Source organism: Rana temporaria, chromosome 2 (genome assembly GCF_905171775.1).
Source record: "Rana temporaria chromosome 2, aRanTem1.1, whole genome shotgun sequence".
NCBI classification, from domain to species: domain Eukaryota; kingdom Metazoa; phylum Chordata; class Amphibia; order Anura; family Ranidae; genus Rana; species Rana temporaria.
The window spans coordinates 206,400,093-206,421,079 of record NC_053490.1 but is presented as its reverse complement, the minus strand read 5'-3'; the positions used below and the strand labels follow the sequence as shown (position 1 = coordinate 206,421,079).

General features: G+C 46.4%; 1 protein-coding gene across 3 annotated transcripts in view; it reads right to left on the bottom strand.

Annotated features, from left to right (window-relative positions):
- OCA2 (OCA2 melanosomal transmembrane protein) overlaps positions 1-20,987 on the bottom strand; it is a 424,742-nt gene that overhangs the window by 315,734 nt on the left and 88,021 nt on the right. The gene's annotated exons all lie outside the window — the stretch shown is intronic.

The window sequence follows — 20,987 nt, the reverse complement described above, 5'->3', positions numbered from 1 at the left end:
AGATGATTGTGTACTGCTAGCAGATTGGCTGCAAGTACTTGGGACACCTATTGCTATACCTTTATTCCTCAGTGCAGGTTTTTGAAAGGACTGGAGGTATAGTGGGGTGGGAGATCCCAGATGAGGAGCAAGGAGAAGTCTGCCTTGTTCTTTGATGTGGGTCTTTGTAGTGCTGTTGCAAACGGACTGCACAGGAGGTCGTCATACATCTGGTCAAGCATGTGGTGCCCAAGCAGCTGCTCTTTTAGCCATGCTTGATCCGCTTCAGACATAGGTTGCAAACAGCTATGGTGCGATCTGCTGCACACATGTCAAAAAAGCACAGACCAAAGAAAAATTCAAAATATGCAGGGGGTCAGCAGCGCCCTGCACTTGCGGAGATCTGCAGTGTGATGCAATAGGGTAGCTGCCCCCTGAAGGGCATCCTGCCCAGGAGATGTGCCTCCTCCTCTCTTCCATCAGGCACCCAAGTAGAGTCAGTGACCTCATCATCTCGTCACTGAAGCAAATTTGGCAGTATGCTGCAGCTGGGAGAACATGACTGCCAATTTGTCCTTCTTGGGCACCCACTCTCTCTAGGCTCACGTTACTCCCTTCCTCAACCTGAGAACCACAATCGGAGCCTTCAAATCGCTGCGCATCCTCCAGCAGCATGCACCCGACACTGTGGTCGAATAGTTCGGAGGACTCCTCCATGCATTATGGTGGGGCTACGGAAGGAGTGACTGTGGAAAAGGAGCCGGTGGAATAGGCCGCTTTGGCAGCTGCATTGGAAGGAAAACTACTATGAGTCTGGGTGAGAGAAGATGAGGATGGCTTTGTTGTTATCCACTCCAACAACTCTTCTGCATGTTGTGGCTCAATAAAATGGCCAGCAGCAACAAAAAAGGACAAGCGTGCCCCACGAGCATGTGTAGCACTGTAGACACAGAGCCTGCTTGCGCTCTTTTAGTGGCCTGTGAGCGGAAAGAGAAAAAGAAAGAAAAAAAAAAAAAGAGAAAGAGAACGTGAAAGAGAGACATACTCTCCCCAATACACTGCAGCTAACCGAATAACCTGCCTGCTCAATTGAAAAAAAAAAAAAAAACACACACCACACCAACAACAGCACACAGGGCTGCTGTGTAGGCAGCCTTGTATAGTGTGGAGTGTGAACTTAGTCCCCATGAGCCATGATTGGCCAAAGGCAGCCTGCGATCTCACAGTGCATTACGGGGTGTTCCGCGGCACTCAAATTTACTGTTAATGCCCCATGTTCATTGTAGCGCTACCCCCGGAGGAGCCGCTGGTAATTGATTGAGACTGTACTCTGCTTTAACACCCCCCAATAATTTGGTCTCACTCCCCTTGACACAGCTGTGGTGCAGTGCTGGTGTAAAGCTCAATAATAAAAGACAGGTAAATAGACACAGATTATATTCACTTTACCTGTGTTGTCACCCGGGCATACACTGTTACACCTGCTTGGAGAATTAAACAAGCCTCACAACAGATTGTGTTAAAGCAAAAGGTAACTTTACTAGAACAGGTTTCTGAGTTAACATGGAACCGCAATTGGTATACAATAATGATACAAGAGGTTGTAAGTAGCAATTGCCTAAGAGCCATCTGTATTGCTTCAGCAGGAGTGTCTCCAAGTGGGACTAATGCTCAGGCAACAACCTCAGCACTGGGCACCTTCCCACTTCCAGCACACTATGAATCACACTATGCGGCACACAGTATTCGGCAAGAATGATATATCACAGTATACTTAACTCAATATTCCCCCTATAGTCTCTAGTAAGTGTTAACAGCACTGCAAGGCCTTGCAGTAAGAATACAATATAATCTCTGGTTATCTTTTCTTCTGTCTTGTGCTAGCTATTGTGAAACAAAGATTGTAATCCAAAGGGTTCTCTGATCAATAAAGCAATGTAGAATAACAAAGAACTGTAGCTTAAATTGTGAAAAGTATCTGTGCACTCCAGCGGCAGTCACCAAACAATTAAATCAGGCTTGAGGCCTATGCACATGTGACTCTATTGAACTGAACTGTTCCGTGGAACTACCGTTCCCAGCAAAACTATGCAGTCAGTCTACGTGTGTGAAAAACAGTACAAAGTTCTGGGCATGAGCCCTCTCACCACACGAGGTCCAGACAGATGGATGCCTCTGCTCCAAAGGATCAGTCCGTTTGCTGCGACCACACTGTCACGTTGTTCTGTTTCACAGATGACCGGGAGTCCTCAGTTACCTCCTCCAAGGGTCTCTGGTTCAATCACACTGTTGCTTCAGCACGCTGTGGTGTAAGGCAGAATCAAAGGCTGCTGTTCTGCTCAGCACAATGTAGGCCCAAGCTCTATGAAACACACACACACACACACACACACACACACACACACAGAGCTCTGCTGGCAGGCCATGCGTCCCAGGCACAAGAGACCTAAGATGGCCACAACACGACCTTTTATATCCTACCCAGCATGCACTTCAGCGCCAAGTGTTCATGGGTAGGTTATTTGCATAATACCTCACCATGTTCTTGAAAACAAAAAGATAAATGAAGTCCATTTTACATTTTAGCCACTAGATGGTGCCAAATACCAATTTATAGCATTAATCATGAAACACTGCACAATATTAACACAAGATTAAAAGGCAAAAATGCCTGCGCTACATCATTTTTCGGCGAACACCCCGATGTGCGAGTCGAACATAGAGCTCATCCCTGCCGACCACCTTGGTGCATATAGCTAGCAGCCTACTGTTGCACTGGCTCCCACGTTGAGCCCTCCTGACTCCTGGTACTCAGACTTCCCATCTGCTGGAGTGGAGCCCGGAACTATGGTCAGGTTACTACTAAAAGCCCAGCACACACCTGGCCAATCAGTATGCTGGCAGTTTTCAAAATCAGGACCCAGGACTGGGTATTTTATCCCACTCGGATCTCTTCGAAATTCCTGGGCTCTAGGTCCCAAAGTGCACCCAAGAAAGGAGAAAACTGAAAATCCTGTTTCCTCTTCATGTTATAAACTCCCTGGAGCTCCTCAACCCATCCTGATGAGAATGCTCCTAATCATTTGCCCTCAAAAATATTTCAGAAGATTGAGATTATTGTATTAAAATTACATATGGGCACATACTGTAGACAACCAAGGATCTCCTATGCCATAGTGGCAAAGGAGGAAAAAAAAGCGATATTAGGCAATCATCATGTTTGCTGTACATTCACTGTATTATAACTGGTTGCCAAGGAGGGGGCCAGGAAGCAAGCCCACACATCCTTAACTGCTGAGTCAGCAACGGTCATCAGCGTGGGGTCCCCCTAGGTTCATACCAGGCCTTTGGGTCTAGTTTGGATTCAGAGGGGACCACCCCACACCAAAAAATAATACCAGACCGTTACACGAGCATGCAGTCTGGCAGGTCAGGAAAGGGAGGGGAGGAGCGAGTGCACCTCCTGAAACATATCAGGCCGCATGCCCTCAACATGGGGGGGGGTGCTTTGAGCATTTTTGCCCCAAAAGCAACATGCATAGATTTGAATCGAGCCTAAAGGCTTTCTTTCAACTCGATTGTGCAACTCATTTTTTGGTACAAGACCAAACACACCACGTGTGCCAGTGAATAGCACAAGAAAAACCTGACAGTGCACAATGATAGGTAGATAAATGTACCCAATGAAAACTCATATCCCACAACCAGATATAAGAAACCCGACGACTCAGATATATGAATAGTTGCAGAGGAGGTATGAAAGGGCTTCTCACCCAATTTGTGCACTGTCCATGTTTTCTGTGGATATGTTGTCTTTGTATTGTGTGGGGAGTTATTCACACTACACTTGTTTACTTTTGGCACATCAGGTGTTTGCAAACTGTGGTTTCCCCGCATCCAATTTGCATAGCAGGAGATTGTGAACGGCTTTTAATGGAGCCGGTTCACACATCTCCGCAGCGGCTCCAATGTGAATTACACTGGGGTCCTATGCTTCTCTTGGTCCATACAGTTTCTGCAATAATAATAAAAAAAAAAAAAGTGCCGATATCAGCACTAATAACCCCCAGCATTAGTGCCAGTTTATGCAATAACCCTCATAATTGGTGACAATGTACCCTTTAAAAAAAAAACCCTAGCAGCAACAATTCCCTGAATTAGTACCAGTTTACGCAATATTAACCCTCCAGCATTTGTGCCAGTGTATGCAGGAGGAGCTCATGGCTGGGGCCGTTCACATTTCTATCCACCTGTTGAGCTAGTGGTGTGTGGCATGAATGAATGAATGAATGAATGAATGAATGAATGGACTGACTGACTTGTATAGCGCTACACATGCGAATTGAATCGCCTCTGGGCGCTTTTTCCAGCCAGAGTCTGCTTGACTGGTGCGGTCATTATACCCCGTAGGATCGTGACACGCTTGGGACACACAGTCATACATATATATATCTCTCATAAAATAAGTTTAAATTATCTTTAAATGGACTTAAATACAAGAGTGCAGTTCAGCACTTCACCGTCATTAGAAGTAAAATCTGATCGTTATCCTCCATTATATTTAACCAATTAAAACAAATCTACACTCTCTGCTCTCTTATCTGCATCAGAGTCAAACTCAGTTTAAGAGTCTGGTCTTTATATCAAAATACTGCTTAATTAAAACTGCTCTTTACAAACTAAGCAGAAATCAGAGTGATAATTATTAAAAGGGATAAGAAGAATCTCAACCAGGATACCAGTTTTCTAAATTAAGACAGTTATGACAAAAGTACTCTTCTCCATGTTCACAAAAATCGGCTTTACTCATAAGATCTTTGAAGAAAGAAGATCCCCGTTTGTCCATATTTGTTTTTAAGCTATAGCCCTACCTGAAATTTGGAAGCTACAAGTTACATGTTCTTGGCTGATAAGATAGCTTTCCTGCATTGCTTATTAGACATTTTCTCATGAACTACTTTAAATCCACAGAGGCAGAATGTTGGGGGGAATAAATAAAAAAAAAAAAAAAAAAAAAAACACACAAAACACACACGCTAAAGGAATCAGAGGCCAATCAAAAATAAAAGCCCTCGGACTTAGCCATCTTCTAAACCAGAGGCCGCTATACAGTGACCAAACAGACATTATCCATACAATTTAGGATAATTTATGCGTCTATAATTCGATTTTCTATATATTTAAAACAAACATAATTTACAAACTGGAGAATAATGTCTAGTTAATGTCTCACCCATTGACAGGTCATGCCCTAAATGCATTTGTTATTTCATGAAACGCTTAGTAAAAAGAACCACAAAGAAAGATGTACCATCAAAGAAAGTTGTGGTGCCACAATTCCTGGTGATGAAAACTCAGCATTCCTTAAAGGATAACAGATACCTTATTACACTGCTTAACGACAATGTTGCCACAATGTAAATTCAAAATGGCCCTAATGCAATATGGTGGATAATAAATAATGGAATCAGGTTGCAAGAGAAACAAATACTGTTGCAATATTTATAATTTGCTATGGGAAGAAATTACTTTTGGAAGCAAGGGCTATTACTATGTGCAAACAAACACAACAGTTGCTGCAGTGACTAATAGGTCCCAAGTGTGGCCAATGGTCTTTTGATTAAGAGGAAAGAAATTGTCAAGTTTCTTGATTTGGTTATATTTTAGTGGAAGGGAAGAATTAGTACCAATACAGATTTTAAAGAAACAGACAGAAAAAGTTATGATGAGCAATATAAGAATTATATGGCACGGTGCTACCGTCACATCCTTCATTGCATGTGGGTTGTTACACCGTGCTGCGGTAATTAGTATATCCCACGGGTACCCTCCCCTATTGAAGCTGTCGGCTTCATGGCGATTGGATTGGTCGATTCCTCAGGGGGTGGGTGGAGTACGCGGCACGGCGACACCCATTTATACCTGCAGGTGACAAATGAACAGACACGCCTCAGAAGACGATTCCCTATCGAAACGTACGTCAGGCGTGTATGCGCAAACATCACTTCCGGGTCAGCGTTAGGTGGTTGTAGTTGGAGCGCACGCTACACACCACCGCATACACGCTTTGTACCCATACAGCCACATAGTGACAACTCTGGTGAATTTTTTGCTTATGGTTTTGTTTGTATTCATTTTATTACCATAGCCACTCCTTTGGAGACTGGTATCCTTTGTACCACAGGCTATATTAGATATTTTAATACATTTTATCTGTTCAAAACGTCATTGCACTAGTGGAGTCCCTTTTTTCTCTGAGGTACGGAGAGAACCGGGCTGTGTGCATGGATCGGTGGACAGCTGATTCGTGGAGTACCAATTGGGGGAGCAGCAGACAGTGTGAGCTGAGGAGAGGAGCAGTGATCCAAGGAACCTGTATTACATACCTGTTACCCCATGCGGGGGGTACCATCTGGTGAGTGGGGAACCCTGAGGGGAGCACCGGGACCACTTTGTATTAATATATATAGGATCACTCCCTCCACATGAAGTAATCCTCTGGACTCCATCTACACTGCAACATTGACGTTTATGTTTTGTTTGGTTTTTGGTGGATATGGACTGAGTGTCCTTTTTCCAGCAGTTCTCATATCAATTTTACTATACTGCAATCGGACTTCAACTGGAACTTAATATTGAAGAGTGTAATATAATAGAGCTGCAGCCTGTTATTAATGGTTAAGTGACTTATCACATGCACATGTTGTTTTATATGTCACTATATGCTAGGGGGTAGTTACTCTCTTACTATAAATATTTTATTGCGATATTTATATTAGCACTTACACCATCACACTATCGGTGTCTGTTTATTCAATTTGTTTCACCTATACCCCACTGTTGGGCCTTTCGTGACTCATAGCCAATTTGGGTTGCACCGACATATTGTACCCTTACCTACCCAGCTTCTAGCTCCATGTTGGAAGGTATTTTTACTGCTCAGATGTGCACCTAGGCAGCGCCAATACCCCCATTATCATCATCTATTTTTCCTATATCTATCTCCCATCCGAGGGATAGACACAGGGGGGCAGCAGCCTACCATTACAGTCCCAGCGCAGGTTTATACCATAACATTAGAAACAGTTATATACCCACTGTAAACTGTTACCATGCAATATGGATAATCCAGCAGTGCCGGGACAAGCTCAATAATTGCCCAGGGTGAAGATGGTAAAATTACACCCCATCCCAGCACTCCATTGGATGGAAGAGGGGAAGGGAGAAAAAAAAAAAAAAAGGGCCCTGCATTGGGAGGTGTCACAGAAAGGTAAACATGTCTCTGCTTTGGTCAGATTACTGAAGGGAAAAATAAATGTCCATTGCATTGGTGGCGTCACCAAAAAAAAAAAAAAAAAAAAAAAGGCCCAAAGTTAGTAATGTCACTAGACCAACTGTGTTGGTAATTTCCCTGAAAAAAAGCCATGAAAGCAACACTAAAAGAAAGAATGCTTAACCCCCCCCCCCCCTTTAGCACACGGCTCCCCCTTCTCTACCCTCTCCCCCAATACGCAGAGCTCCCCCTTTCTCCCCCCAGTAAGCAGATCTCCCCCCCTCGGTACACAGAGCTTCCACCCTTATCCCCAATGCAAAGATCTCCCCCAGTATACAGTGCTGGCCCTCCTTCCCTACCCCCCCAGAAAACAAAGTCTTCCCCCCGTACATAGAGATCCTCCCCTCGGTACACAGACCTGCCCCCTCCACCCCCAGTACACAGAGCTCCCCCTACTTCCTCTTTCCCAGTACATAGAGCTCCTGCCTAGAGCAAAGAGTCCCCCAATCCTCCCACTCCCGTATACAGAGCTGGCCCTTCTCCCCCCCCCCCCCAGTACACAGATCTCCTGCCAGTACACATAGAAGTCCCCCCCCAATACACAGAGCTTAGCTCTCCAGCTATTTACCCAGGTTCTTCAGAGTGCTCCCTGCTTCTCCTGCAATGAGGAAGAGCGATCAACTTGAGGCAAGGAGACTAGTGCATGGCTAGCACCAGAGATGGCAGTGCAGAGACTAAAAAAAGCTCTGCTGGCAGGAGTTACACTGTCACTTGATAAAAACGAAATTGTAACTTATTAGAAGGCTTTAATGAACAAAACAAAGGTTCATGAAAAGTACCAGTTACACTTACCAGTAACGGATTTTCTAGGAAGTCTTCCAGGACGGCACACCTTAGATGACGAGTCCCACCTGACAGGAAACACAATCAACAGAGTTTAAAAGGCCCCACCCTTCCCCCTGTCCCTCAGTTATGACAAAGTATAGACCCACACCGGTGTCAGAGGGTATCTCTGTGAGAACAAAACATCACCAACAATTAAGGGTAGGGAAGTAGACCTGCCGTCCTGGAAGACTTCCTAGAAAATCTGTTACCGTTAAGTGTAACTGGTACTTTTCTCCAGTCATCTTCCAGGACGGCACACCTGAGACGATGAGCAAGAAGTTCAGGCCTACCTTAGGGTGGGATCACCGCCTGTAGGACCTTCCTGCCGAATGCCAAGTCCTGAGGGGACTCAGGAAAGTATTTTGGCTCGTCCAAGTTACTGCTCTGCAGATTTGATCAATCGAAGCGCCTGCCCTCTCTGCCCAGGAGGTCACCAGAGATCTAGTTGAGTGAGCTTTAATGTGAGCTGGAACAGGTTTTCCTGACTGTTCATAAGCTACTGCAATAGTCTGTTTAATCCACTTGGCTATCGTAGGCTTAGAGCCCTTTCTTTTGACCGGAGAAATTAATTAACAAATGATTTGATCTCTTGAATTCACTCACACTATCTAAAATAGGCTAGAAGACAACTTCTAACCTCTAATAAATGAAACCTTGCCTCTGTCATTTTTAGGGTTCTGACAAAAGGTGGGGAGGACAATCTCCTGTGACCTGTGAAATTCAGAGGTCACTTTTGGCAAATATAAAGGATCCTGTCTGAGGATTACCCTATCCTCTAGGAGCAACAGAAAAGGCTCTTTGATAGTCATAGCTTGTAAGTCATTAACCCTTCTGGCTGTCGCGATTAACAGAAGGAAGGCCATCTTAAGTGAAAGAAGGCCATCTTAAGTGAAATAAATTTAACGAAAATCTGAGCCACCGGCTCAAAAGGCTCTTTGGTTAGAGAATCTAGTACCAGGGATAAATCCCCAGATGGGAAGCCGATTGTCTTTACCGGGGTTACCCTTTCCCTGGCTGTCAAAATTATTTTTACCAATGGGTTCAGAGCCAGCCTTTGGTCAAAAAATACCGATAGGGCTGCAACCTGAACCTTGAGCGTACTAACTGCCAAGCCCTGGTCAACTCCCTCTTGGAGGAAATCCAGGACCATGGGGATTGTTTGGAGGGAACTTTCTCTAGGCTGAGCCCAGCGAGAGAAGACTTTCCAAACGTTTGCATATATTTTTATGGTGACTGGCTTCCTACTCTGCAAGAGTGTGTCAATCACCCTTCCCGAGCATCCCCTACGCCTGAGGATCTCCCTCTTAAACACCATGCCGTCAGGGAAAGAAAACCGGGATGTAACACTGGTCCCTGGGAGAGGAGATCGCTTCTGGACAGGAGATGCAGCGGAGGAGACATCGACTACCTTCTCAGTGTGGGAAACCATGCTCGCTTCGGCCACCAGGCTGTGATCAGAATAAAGCATCCTTTTGACCTGGATAGCTTCTGCAGCACGGAGGGATAAGTGCCAGGGGAGGGAATAAATATGATAGGGTGAACTCCCATTTCTGTGCTAGGGCATCTATCCCGTAGGCGCCCTGCTCTCTGATGAGAGAGAAATACTTGTGAACTTTCCTGTTCTTCTTGCAGGCAAATAAATCCATTTCTGGTCTGCCAAAGTGTTGGCTTATCAGAGAAAACAATGTTGTTTAGCTCCCACTCTCCCTGATGAATGGGCTGTCTGTTGAGGAAGTCTGCCTGAATGTTGAGGGACCCCCTTACATGTACCGCCGAAACTGAGAGAACCTTTTTCTCCACGTCACCCAGAATCTCCTGGGTCAGTTTCATCAGCCTGCTGGACCTTGTTCCCCCCCTGATGATTTAGGTAGAACACAGCTACTGCATTGTCCGAGAAGATCTCTACTTCTCTTCCTTGGACCTGGTCCCTGAAAAAGTTTAGTGCTTTTCCGACCGCTAACAGCTCCCTGAAATTGGAGGAAGCTTTGCTCTGCTCCCGGTCCCAAGGGCCCTGGGCGAAGAGATCTCCCATATGAGCTCCCCAGCCCCAGGCTTGCCTCTGTAGTCAGAATCAATGGATTCTGTTGGGTCCAGGACCGACCGACAGGTTGTCTGCATTGAGAAACCAGTCTAGGGAGTTCCTTGCCTCTTCTGAAAGGGACACTTATGTCCAGGGATTCTCTTCTCCCATCCCAGGAGGAGAGAAGGAATCCCTGGAGTCTCCGGGAATAGAATTGGGCCCAGTGAACCGCTGGGATGCAGGATGACATGAGCCCCAGCACTCTCATCATGGTCCTTAGAGAGGTCTCTCCAGTACCAAGCAGAGCAGAGACTGCTCTTTGCACTTTGGTGATCTTTTCTTGAGGTAGAAAGATCTTTTGGTTCACCGAGTCTACCCGGTACACTAGAAACACCTTGGATTGTGCGGGATCTAGGGAGGATTTCTCTTTGCTGATTAACCACCCCAGATATTCTAGTGTGGACAGTACCTTGTCTCTTCCTTGAGCTGTGCCAAGGCCGTACTGAAAATCAGCATGTTATCCAAGCATGGGATCAAGACTATCCTCTAGAGGTGCAAGAATGACACCACCTCGACTAAAACTTTGGTAAAAATTCTTGGACTGGCCGCTAGGCCAAAGGGGAGAGCCTTAAACTGCCAGTGTCGGACGCCTCGTCTGCACTGCAAACCTCAAGAACTTCTGATGTTTCAGGGGAAATGGAAACATGCAGGCAAGCATCCCTTAGGTCCAACGTTATCATAAAGACTCCCTCCTGGAGGTGTCTTCTGACCGTGTAGATGCTCTCCATCCTGAACTTTTTGTAAACCAGGAATTGGTTTAGTTTTCGTAGATTTATAATCAGCTGGAATTTTCCAGATGGTTTTGGTACCACAAATATGTGGGAATAAAACCCCTGGCCGATTTGTTCTACTGAAACAGGAATGATGACCTGCTGTTCCGCTAGTTCCCCGGACACTCTTCAATAGACCCCCTGCTTTTAATAGGTCTTTGGGGAGATGGGTCAGGATAAAGTTTGGTGGAGGGGGGGGGGAGACAGGAATTCTAACGTGTATCCTTCCTTCATCAAATTTAGAATGCCTCCGAGTGATATTTTCCCACTGAGGGAGGAACCACGAGAGCCTTCCGCCAACTTTTATGCTGGCGTCATTTGGATTCTTTGTTGGAAGTAGTAGCTCTGGAAAAGAAGGATCCCACCTTTTTCCTTGCCTTTACGGAATCCCCACTTTTTTTTTACTCCTTCTTTCCCTTGAAACGGTTTCTTGAAGGGGGGCCCTTGAAAAAAAAAAAATTCTTCCCTTCATCTTTTTTGGACTTTGCAGGGAACTTTTTGCCTCTTTGGAACGAGACAGTACCTGTACCAAAATCAGAACCAAAGAGCAGGGGCGCTTCAAAGGTAATCCCGCAGAAGCGAGACTTGGATGTGAAATCTCCATCCCACGTCTTTACCCAAAGGGCTCTTCTAGCAGAATTCAGAAGAGCTCCCGACTTGGCGGTAGTTCTGACTGTTTCCACTGCGGCATCTGCTAAATAGGCCACTGCTTTCCCGACCACTTCTAGGGAGTCTAGCATCTCTTTGGATTTGCTGTCCTGTGCTACGTGGTCCATTAATTTGCGGACCCATGCGTCCGCATTTCTAGCGACACATGCGGAGGCCAACGCAGGGCCCATAGCAGCTGTGTTGGCGTCCCAAGCCCTGCGTAGCAAACTTTTAGGCTTTTTATCCATCGGATCCCGAATGTTACCTGAATCTTTGAAGGATAGATCCGAGTGTTTGAATACTTGAGCCAATGAAGCATCCAGACGCAGAACTTTAAAGAATCTGTCTTCTTCCTCAGTTTTGAAGGGGCACCTACGCTTCCAGGTTTTAAGTCTTCCTTCCTTTCCCTTAAAATAATATCCTTAAGAGATTGGTGTACAGGAAAGGATTTGGTTTGGGTTTTACAGAGTCCCCTATACAGCTTGTCTTGTACTGAGGCTTGAGTGGGCGGTAGCTGAATGTCCTTAGGAGGTATAGATAGCCTTGAGGAGATCCTCCATATCCTCTGCTGAAAAGAGATGGCCACCAGGTTTAGTATCAGCAAGGCTACTCTGGTCAGAATTCTCCCCTTCTCGAGAACTCTGATCCGAGGATTCTAACTCTACATCTGAATAGGTTAGGGATGGTCCCTGAGACCCTTCAGTAACACTAGTTTGGGTCTCTACTAAAGAGGGGAAGCCTTCCCTACCTACGGAAGCTACCCCCCTGTTTGTTACCGCGGTCTTGAAGGATTGAAGAGTGGCGAGCATTTCAGCTTGTAGAGCCCTGCACTCCTTCATGGCTTGCGCGGTCTCCCTGCCTGCCAATTTATAAAATACATTTAGAGCAGAAGGGTCTCGCATAATCCTGTGGGAGTTTATCACCACAGTACCCACAGCATTTAGATTTGCTTGAGGATTTGCCTCTAGACCTACTGGTGGTCTCCTGGGCAGGGCTTTCAGTTTCTGTAACATATAAACAATATAAACAATAAAAGCTGTTACCCGTGGGCTATTCCTGTGGGGGATAGTGTTAATAGGACAACCCCATAATCACTCACCCCCCCCCCCCCCCCCATCAGCCGAGTCACTCACCCCCTGTAGCGACTTGTGATGCTGGTATCGGTCCGTCCTTGTCCGTTCTGATTTAGGCCGCCCACCCGTAGGGAAGGATCGCTCTGTGCAGGCTGGGGGGGGGGGGGGGGGGGGGGGGGGGGGAAGACGCAGGACCGTGGACCCCTACTCCGTGAGACACCGCTCGCCGCCATTTTGCTGTAGCCCAGGTGCGGCGGAAGTGACATCATCCAGACGCGCCTCTCTGACACTTCCGGTCATGCACAGTGGCTACTGCGGGATGCCAAAAACCGCATCGTGTTCCGGAGAATCTCTCCTCTGTCTCAGCCCTCTCCGAGGAACATGCCAGACAGCCACGGAGACTCCCTCCCTGAACGGTGACATCTCGAGCGGCTCCTCCTCGTCATCCACCACTGTCAGGTAGGAGGAGAGAGTGGGGTGCATGGTCCCTGGGGATGTGGACCCCCTTCACCCTGCTCAGTATTCTCAGGGAGGTTCCTTGTTGCCAGCACATCTCACTCCCTGAGAATAAATAGAAGGGAGACCCCCCTGAAATAGGGGGGGGGGGGGAAGACCTTGGTCCCAGACCTTAATCTTTTTTTACAAAAAATAACAAATTGTTTCGCTGCCATCCTGTGGAAAACACAATCAATAACTGAGGGACAGAGGGTAGGGTGGGGCCTTTAAAAACACTGTTGATTGCGTTTCCTGTCAGGTGGGACTCGTCATCTCAGGTGTGCCGTCCTGGAAGAGGACTGGAGAAAAATGTTTAAGTAGTATAGAATAAAAATGTCCCTTGAAAATACATGACAAAAACGTAGGTGCAATGGATAGGGGTTCTTTCTACCAACCTGGTAGAAGTGAGAATATAGTGGCCAATTATTTTGAAAGGCACACCTTTCCCATAAACAGCCCTCAGTTTATAGATCAGAAAGATATGGAATATCCTGTGGCCACTATAGGTAGCAATGTGTATAATAAAAGGAAAGTTAGAAGTGGGGAGGATAACCCTGTTTAGTAGTAATCATTTGTAATACCAGTAGAGGGAGTGAATGAAGAAGAGGTTAAGAACATCCTGAGGCTAAAGGGTTAAGCAAGGTATATTTGTCACAACTGCACAGTACCCTGACCTTTCCTATGTTAAGGCAGACAAAATGCAGTGGGTGGGGCAAGGTACCGCAATGTCACAATGCACTTGAAGCTGAAGGCAGTGGGGCTGGGATTGGGAGTGCATTGGCGTGGCATTCATTACAAATGCATCTCCTATGGTTTTATCAAATAGATTTTTAAATTTACTCTTTGTGCTCCTCTTTATGCTTTCCTTATTAGGGTTATGCGCGATGTAAAAAGGAACCAGAGTATCCCTGAATATACAGACTTGCTACTCGGCTCTCTTTTTGATCATCTTTGAAAAGAGATCGAAAGAGAGATCGAAAGAGAGAGAGATGCATCCCAGGTGTTGTATATATTTCCTATATTATACTGACAGGCAGGCAGGTGATTGTGCTAGCGGCAGTATTTTCACTTGTTGTACTGTGTCCCCTGCACAGTGTGCACCTAAAGCTACGTCAATACATTTGCTGGTGTTCTCATATTAATACCACCGGCAGTGACTGATCAGCAAGTATCGTCAGTATTTGTGCAGCTACATCATCCTGCAGGCCATTAGTATGTCTGGACGGACAACAAGGAGAGGCAGAGTGTCACGAGCCGATAAAAGAGGACAAGCAGGCTCTGCGTCTAGAGGCAACAGTGCTGCTGCTCGTGGACACAGTGCATCCTCATCAGCACGTGGCCATGGGACATGCTCGTCTTTTTTTCCGGCAGCTGGCCGTGTTAAGCCGCAACATGCCGAACACTTGGTAGAGTGGATGACCAAGCCGTCCTCATCCTCCTTATCCTCTCTCACCAAGGCTCAGGGTACTTTGTCTGGCAAAGCAGCTGCCAACATGGCCTCTTCCCTCTGCTCAATGGCATCAGTCACTCATTCCGGAGGAGGAGGAGGCACATCAACGAGGCAGGGTGCCCTCCAGGGGCCAGCTTAAGGGTAGCACACCGACTGCATCACAACGCAGAGCTATGCATGTGCAGGGCGCTGCTGTCTCTCAGCGTTATTCCAAAAGTTCTTTGGTATGGGCCTTTGAGATGAGTGCATCAGATCGCACCGCTGCCATTTGCAACATATGTCTCAAGCATATCTCACGTGGCCAAAACATCACCCACTTGGGCACCACATGCTTGACCAGACATATGTCGACCTGCCATGCAGTTCGTTGGCAAGCATACCTCACACCAAAGAAAGCGGACCTCTCCTTGTTCCTCATCAGCTGGGATCTCCAACCCCACTATACCCTCGGTCCTCTCTGAAGCCTGCACTGATAGGACTGAAGGTGTGGAATTAGGTGTGTCACAGCCAAGTACTTGCGGGCAATCTACTATTGGTACAACAAACGCCACTTTTTCTCACGGAAGGCGATTCCGGCTCTCTACCGGCATGTGAAAGGCAATGTGCATGCCTCGCTTGACAGGGCGGTCGGTGGTAAGGTGCATATTACTGCTGGCTCATGGTCCAGCAGGCATGGACAGGGACGTTCCCTATCTTTCACGGCACAATGGGTGACTCTGCTGGCAAGGACGCAGGACAAGTTACAGTAGTGTTGAAGGTTGTTCCGCCACCATGCCTCCAAAATGCTACTACTGGTTGTGACACACCTCTCTCCTCCACCCCCTTCTCTTCTTCTTCTGTGGCCCCTTCCTGTGCTGATGTGTCCTCGGAACCAGCGGTGCTCCGTAAGCGTTCAAGGGGCTACGCAGGTACGCAGGCAAAGAGATGCCATGCAGTGCTTGAGCTGGTGTGCTTGGGGGACAGGAGCCACACTGGGTCAGAGGTTCTGTTCACACACACATACACACACACACACACACACACACACACACACAATAGGAGAGGGGGTGGGATCACAACCTCTTGATTTCCTGTTTCCATTACTGGTGGAACAGTAAGTAAAATTCTTAGGGAAAATGCAGACAGCAATAGCTCACTTTATTTTTGTAATTTATTTTTTTCCAAAATTTGCTATGTATGATATGCTCCCACCCTAGGAGTTCACCTGCCAGACTCAAATACTGGGGAATGAGTACTTCCAGGGCCGCTGATAGGGCAGTACAGCCAGCCCTGTCGTACGGGGCCCGGCCAGCATTACAGCTCATTGCTGCATTAAATAAAAAAATAAAAAAAATCAAGCTTGGTAAACTTCTCCCCCGCTCCTACTTGTTTTATGGAGCGGGGTTATGCCATTTTCCTGGGCCCCATCAGGTCAACAGAGGGGCCCAGGTGTGCACAGAGAAGGGACCATTTCTTAATTTTCGGGAGCGGATGTATATGCAGCCCCTCCACTACGCACGCAATTAGTTCCGGCCGGCGGAGTGATACTATGATTCTGTTCTCAGGTGCTGAGATGCAAGGAGGCTGACATGAAGGAGAGCCTGGCTGCAGTGAACACAGCGAGTAAAGAATAAAGCATAGAGTCCTCACTGTGTCCTTAGAATAGAACTCAGCAGGGTATCATTAGCATTACAATAGTCTTCACAGGCAGCACAGTTATGTAAGTAGGGGCTCTATCCTGGCTCTGTGTCTCATGGCTGCTGACTTTGTTATGGCTGTGCTGTGTTACAGTCTGTTATATACAGTACAGCCATCAGGGCTGGTGCAAGGATTTTTGACACCCTAGGCGAAACCTAATTTTGCCGCCCCCTTGGCTCCACCCCTAACCCCACACCCTTTGACCTGCCCATGTATACCCCACCTTTCTAATGAAGCGCCCATCAAATGCAGCCTCACCAGAGCCCATCAATGAATGTTTTCTTGCTTCCATTAATTCTGGAGTCAGGACACAGACACAGCTCTCTGCCAGGCGCTGCGCCTCTGACACTATCTGTGAACGGAGCGGCGGCTGCCTGATGATGCTGAGACTTAGTTGCTTTCTGCAAAGGGAAGAGAGTAGGAACACCAGTGGCCGGGTGCCCTAGGCTGCCTAGTTTGCCTAGTGGTAGCATCGGACCTGTTCTCAACTGTGCCCATTATATACAGCCTCACCCAGCGCCCATCAATGTCGCTTCACCAGTGCCCATCAAATACAGCATTTGATGGGTACATATGAGGCTGCATTGATTGGCATTGGTGTAGCAGCATTGATGGGCACACGTGAGGCTGTATTTGATGGGCACACATGAGGCTGTTTCTGATGGGCACACGTGAGGCTGTATTTGATGGGCACACGTGAGGCTGTATTTGATGGGCACACGTGAGGCTGTATTTGATGGGCACACGTGAGGCAACATTGATGGGCGCTGGGTGAGGCTGTATATAATGGGCACAGGTGAGATAGCATTTGATGGGTACATATGAGGCTGAATTGAGGCTATCTCACCTGTGCCCATTATATACAGCCTCAACCAGTGCCCATCAAATACAGCCTCGCCAGTGCCCATCAAATACAGCCTCACGTGTGCCCATCAAATACAGCCTCACGTGTGCCCATCAATGCTGCTTCACCAATGACAATCAATGCAGCCTCATATGTGTCCATTAAATACAGCCTCACTCAGCGCCCATTAATGCTGCTTCACCAGTGCCAATCCATGCAGCCTCACCTGTGCCCATCAAATGCCATCTCACCTGTGCACATCAAATATAGCCTCACCTGTGCTCATCAATGCCGCTTCACCAATGCCAATCAATGTAGCCTCACCTGTGCCTATCAAATGCTATCTTACCTGTGCCCATTAAATACAGCCTCACCCATCGCCCATCAATGCAGTCTCACATGTGCCCATCAAATGCCATCTCACATGTGCCCATCAATGCTGCTTCACCACTGCTAATTAATGCACCCTGGGGAAGGGGGGGGGGGAGAGAACAGTCAATATACAGATCACATGCAGATCAGTCAATATACATACACTGATACACACATTCATTTTAAAATTCCATTTAATTGCCTAATACAATATCATTAACTCAGAGAGAAAGCACGTTTTTACTCACCACAGCAGCTCAGAAAACTTCTGACAACGTGAACTGCTGCATCTATCAGTGCACCTGTCCCCAAGCCCAGAGAGCTGCCGCCAGCCACACTATATCCCATGATGCATGCACTACTCAGTGCTAGTGACATGGCCTGGAGGGGACAGAGAGCTGCTGGACATGGAGGACACTACAGCAGAGGGAGAGCGGCCTCGGTGCTGGACACAGGTCAGAGTGTCAGACGGAGGAGGGGGAGGGGGGCATGCTGATCTGCTGCCTGAACACATCTCAGAACGGATTGCTGGACAGTGGACACATCGGAGCGCGCCTTTGGGGGGGGGGGGGCAGAGGGGTTGCTGGACACATGACATCTGGACATCAGGGCAGAGAGGGAGGGGATACACATCAGAGCGGAGGGCTAGGTGGTTGCTGGACTGTACATAGACAACACATGCAGGGCTTCCATCTCAGCTGCTGTCCCAGCTCTCTCCCCTCATCTACGGCGCTGCAGGCTGGGAATATCGCTGTGAAGGTGATGTCTTCAGAGGCGCACACCCCCCCCCAGCCTGGCGCCAAAGGGAAGTTTTTTTCAAAATTTCGGTCCAGGAGATATTTTAACGATCCGAATCCCCCAGTGGCTGGGGGATCCGGATTTTGCCGCTCCCCCTACCCTGGCGCTCTAGGCAGCCGCCTGACTTGCCTATGCCTAGCGCCGGCCCTGACAGCCATAAGTTAACAAAGTCAGCAAACAGCCATGTCACATACAGCCATGATAGAGCCCCTGCTTACTGTTCTGCCTGTGATGATGATTGTAATGCTACTTCAGTTGGGGGGAGCAGTAAACATGTGCAGTGGAGCTGCATTTTACCCCCATCACTGCAGCAATGATCGGATATCTATTTTTTAGCCCCAGTGATTCGGGAGAAAGTAAAAAAGGAGGACCTGTCATGGCTCTGCTATCACGAGGGATGTTATTCATTAAAACCTACAATGTAATTTTATTAACAAAATGCTTACGCACAATTGCGAACGCACATGTTGGCCCCCGCATGCACGTGTAAACAGCAACAAACCTGCGTTTTATAACGGGGTCAGGGGTGGGGTCAAAGGTGTGGTTGAAGGGGGCCCCGTCAGGTAGGCTGTACGGGGCCCCATAATTTCAAACAGCGGCCCTGAGTACTTCATATGCATTTTAGCGAAGCAAAGAATACATGACTACATTAAACTGCTGCACAAGAAAGAGGGTAAAAAATAAATTGTACACATAAAATATATACACACACACACACACACACACACACATTGATGGAGATATAATGCTTATTGTACCCATAAATATAGCTGTGAAAGAGGTATAGGTAATTGATACATAATATGGCGGCCTCAAAAAATGTTTTAATAATAATCTCAAGATATCTTGCTATGCATATATGAGAAAAAAAAGTAACAAGCAAGCGCACAATCTGAGCATGCAGGTCTATTAAATACAACCTAGAGATGATCCGACTGAAAAGATGAAGAGGTTAATCCTTAAAAAAAAATAAATGCAGGTGCTACCGCTGCTAGCACCTCACAAAGTAGCATTGCTTGCAATAGTGACAATGAGCCTTCAGTGTCTAACTGATCTACAAATTACTCTCAAAGGCTTAGAAGACTTCTCTCATTCTTGGCACAGGCTCAGCCTGATCCAAGATGAATAATTCATGTTTCACCTCAGTAGAAAATGCATTTAATCTATTTTTGTTCCAAGAAAATACCCTGATTGTGACTGACCTCTCTTCACACAAAGTATAGATTCTATTGCTGCAATATCACTTTGGTACAAAAATTACAGAGAAAAAAATAGAAAGCCTGAGCAATTATAAGTTAGATGTTTTATCAGTTTACAAGAGAAATGAATCAGCATTTAGTTGTCCAGATTTTCAGTGTCAAGTAGGGGGAAGCTTATTAATCATTACGGGTCGCTTAAGGATAAGTAAAATCAGACAGACAATTTAAAAAGACAAGGCTTTTCTTTAGGCTGTAATGCTTCTTTTAAATAATAGTTAGATACTAAAATATGTAAATACATAAAGGGGATCTCGGTTAAAGTATAGGTAATGGCCTTTTTTCCTGGATAGAAGGACCTGATCGTGGTTTGTACCCCTGCTTAGGAGATTCACCCATTTGTGCTGGTGACCACTGGCACCAAGACAAAGTGAGGGTAAATCCTAAACTTCACATTTTTTGTGTGTTAGTAATGAAGGGAAATCTTCCCTCACTTTGAGGAGTTGATTTGTCCTCTCTTTTGCTACATATCCAAGACAAAAAGAGAAGATAAATTTCCCCAGATGAACACAGACAACAAAATGTTACCTTTATATGAGCTTTTTTCTTCCCTACGCTAGTGTGATGGAATGCACTAAAATGAATATGTGTGTGTTATGTTACTTTTCTCCTGAGCTACTCAAATGTTGCCTTTCTTTCATTATATCGTTTATTTGTTTTATTTCCTTTTATTTCTTGATCGATACAAGATATAATACATATGTATGTGAGTGTATTGGAAAATTATTTTCCTTAAGAGACATTATAGAGCTAACCAACCCTTCAGGAAGTGATTAAGTGAAGACAGCTGTTATCGCTCCCTTGTACGCACTCCTAAACTCCCTCCTTCCGGCCCATCCCATTGAGTGAAGAAGATGGCCCCCAAAGACTTTGAAACATGTGCCACAATGCCAAAAACAGACGTCACAGGGGCGTGTAATAAGGGACTATATATGGACTAATCCAATGAAATGTGTTCACGTGTATGATGTCATTTTGTTGATAAAAAGACCAATAAAGCCCAGCCCCCTTGCTCTCTGGCTGGAACACCGAAAGTAGCAGTTCTCCCTCTGTTTTCTGCAGGCTTTCACGATTTGGGTCAAACGGCAGAAATGGGTTTTGCCCAGAAATTGTGTCAGGGGTCTGTCTCGTCTCATCATCATCATCATCATCATCACTAGTCAAACCGCTATAGAAGCTTTTGGCACACTATAAATGACAAGTCCACAAATGTAATTGTATTACCGATGCTATTGAAATTTAGAGGGTGATCAGAGTGCCAACGACTCTGATTCCAATTACGAGCAGGGTCTCTGTTTCAGCTTGGCTGTACTGTGGGCTCATTCTGTTGTTGCCGGGGCGACAGCAGTGGAGTTAAGGCTTGGGTGTCCTTTACCAGCAGCCAATC